The following is a 2861-nucleotide window of genomic DNA, read 5'->3' as shown; positions in this document are numbered from 1 at the left end:
TTCTAGCAGTTGCTAAAAAAGGTCGTCCTAAAATTAAAGGCACCACGTTATCCTCATCCATATCTAAGATGACAAAGTCTACTGGGTAAATAAATTTATCAATTTTAACGAGAACATCTTCGATAATACCCTTAGGAAATCTAACTGTTTTGTCAGCCAATTGTATGCTCATCCTAGTCTGTTTGGGTTTACTGAGACCTAGTCGTTTAAACATTTTATACGGCATAACATTTATACTTGCCCCTAGATCAACTAAAGCATTATTCACAGATAAACTACCAATTAAACAAGGAATTGTAAAACTCCCTGGATCTTTCAATTTGTTAGGTAGCTTATTCTTTGGAATAGCTGAGCAGACTGCATTGAGTTCCACATGCAATGTAGCGTCTAATTTTCTTTTATTAACCAGAAGTTCCTTTAAGAATTTCGCTGAGTTAGGCATCTGCGAAAGATCTTCAATAAAAGGGTAAGTTAATATGTAATTTTTTTAAGAGTTTCACAAACTTACTGAATTGTTCTTTTGTTCTGTCTTTCATCATCACTTTAGGATATGGCACACGAGGTTCATGATTCGTACTTACCTGTTTGGGATCATTATCGTTTACCTCTTCTCGTCCTTTGTTCATTGCGTTGTTTTGCTGTATTTCTGGCTCAGGTGCAATGAATCCTTCCTTATCTTGGGCACTAATTGCATTTAGGTGTTCCCTCGGATTAGGTTCCGTATTACTTGGTAAGCTACCTTGTGGTCGCTCAGAGATTAGTTTGGATAGCTGGCCTATCCGAGTTTCGAGTCCTTGGATCGATGCTTGTTGATTCTTAAGTGCTGTCTCTGTATTATTGAAATGGGTTTCTGACACCGAGATGAATTTAGAGAGCATCTCTTCAAGGTTCGACTTCTTCTCTTGTTGATAAGGTGGCTGTTGAAAACCCTAAAGATTTTGTGGCTTTTGATTCCCTTGACCTCCCCAGGAAAAATTTGGGTGGTTCCTCTAACCTGCATTATAGGTATTACTGTATGGATTATTTTGAGGTCTAAAGTTATTGTTACCCATATAGTTGACTTGTTTCTCTTCAGTTGTGGGATTGAAATATTGATATTCTGTATGCACACCGCCTCCGCTTGAGTCACACCTCATTACTGGATGTACCTGCATAGAACCAAGAAAACTATCAATCTTTTTTATTGAGAAGTTCTACCTGATTAGAGAGCATGGTGACTGAATCGATGTTATAAATGCCGGCTGTTTTTGTTGGCTTAGTCCTCATGACTTGCCACTGATAGTTGTTCAGTGACATCTCCTCTATGAATTCGTAGGCATCTTCTGGTGTTTTATTGTTGATAGTTCCGCCAATAGCAGTGTCAATCATTTGTCTTGTCGAGGGATTCACACCATTGTAGAACGTTTGAACTTGTAGCCATAAAGGTAACCCATGATAAGGGCACCTTATCAATAGATCCTTGTATCTCTCCCATGCATCGTAAAGTGTTTCTAAGTCCATCTGCACAAAAAAAGAGATATCATTGCGTAATTTAGCCGTTTTAGCTGGCAGAAAATATTTTAGTGAAAATTTCTCGGTCATTTGCTCCCAAGTAGTGATAGACCCTCGTGGTAATGAGTTTAACCACTGTTTAGCTTTGTTTCTCAGTGAGAAGGGAAATAACCGAAGACAGATGGCAACATCAGAAACGCCATTTATTTTGAATGTATCGTAAAATTCCAGGAAATTTGCTAAGTGAGTGTTGGGATCTTCATCCTGCAAACCATCAAACTGAACAAACTGTTGTATCATCTAAATAGTGTTAGGTTTTAATTCAAAATTATTCGCAGCAATAGTAGGTCTAACTATACTTGATTCAGTTGCTATTAAAGAGGGTTTAGCATAGTCATACATAGTACGTGGAGCCGGATATTGATTAGCTGCAATTGCAGGAAACAGCTGATTGTCTTGGTTTTCAGCCATCTCGTCGGTTGGACGTTGAGTATTGTCTTCTTGTTCATTTTCTGTGTATCGTAAACTACGCCTTATTTCTCTTTGATTTCTACGAACTGTTCGATCGATTTCTTCATCAAAAAGTAAGGGTCCTGACGGGTTTCTTCCTGTCATAAACTATAAAAACCAGCCAAGAGAAAGAAAAAGTAAATTAATAAATAGTAAAATTAAATTAAATTAAATTAAATTTCAAGAAAAATAAATGGCTAAAGTAATAAAAATTTAGTGTTCCTAATATTTCAAATCTTCGGCAACGGCGCCAAAAACTTGATCGCAATGATTTGTAACAAGTAATAGATTTTTATAATAAAGATCAAACCTAGACTAACTATTACCACGATGAAAAGGCAAGCGCACCTATCGAACAATAGTATAGTAATGGCAAGACCGAGATGTCGTACCCAAGGGAACCAAAAGTACTAATAATAACTATCTTTTTATTATCTAGCCTAAGAATAAAAGGGTTTGTTTATTAAACTAATTATCTAAACTAATTAACTAATTTAATCAAAGCAAAGAGAAAGTTTGGAAAAAGACTTGAAGAAAAGCAATTGATAAAGACGACACCAAGGAGGAATCCACCTAGATTTCACTTGTTATCTGACTCTGAACCGGATAATTTATTCATTTGACTTGATCCGTGAGACTCCCTAACCTATGTTATTATCCCTATTCAAGACTAATAACGTCTAACCCCTAGATTGAATAACCGAGACTTTTCTCTATTTAACACTCTAGGGTTGCATTAACTCGATCTATGGACTCCCATATTAGGTTTCACCCTAATTCGGCAAAATCTAGTAACCCTATTTCTAGGCGTCCGATCAACTCCGCTTAATTATGCCAAATCTACTCTTAGGCAGGTCTAT

At 36.7% G+C, this 2861-nt stretch overlaps 1 non-coding gene across 1 annotated transcript; it reads left to right on the top strand.

Annotated features, from left to right (window-relative positions):
- The first annotated feature begins 1426 nt into the window (after positions 1-1426).
- Positions 1427-1533, top strand: LOC128281207 (small nucleolar RNA R71). The gene has a single exon (XR_008271420.1). It is a non-coding gene; the product is annotated as a small nucleolar RNA R71 (small nucleolar RNA).
- Positions 1534-2861: the final 1328 nt, after the last annotated feature.

Source organism: Gossypium arboreum, chromosome 9, assembly GCF_025698485.1.
Source record: "Gossypium arboreum isolate Shixiya-1 chromosome 9, ASM2569848v2, whole genome shotgun sequence".
NCBI lineage: Eukaryota > Viridiplantae > Streptophyta > Magnoliopsida > Malvales > Malvaceae > Gossypium > Gossypium arboreum.
The sequence above is the reverse complement of the archived record's forward strand: the minus strand, read 5'-3'. Positions and strand labels throughout refer to the sequence as shown.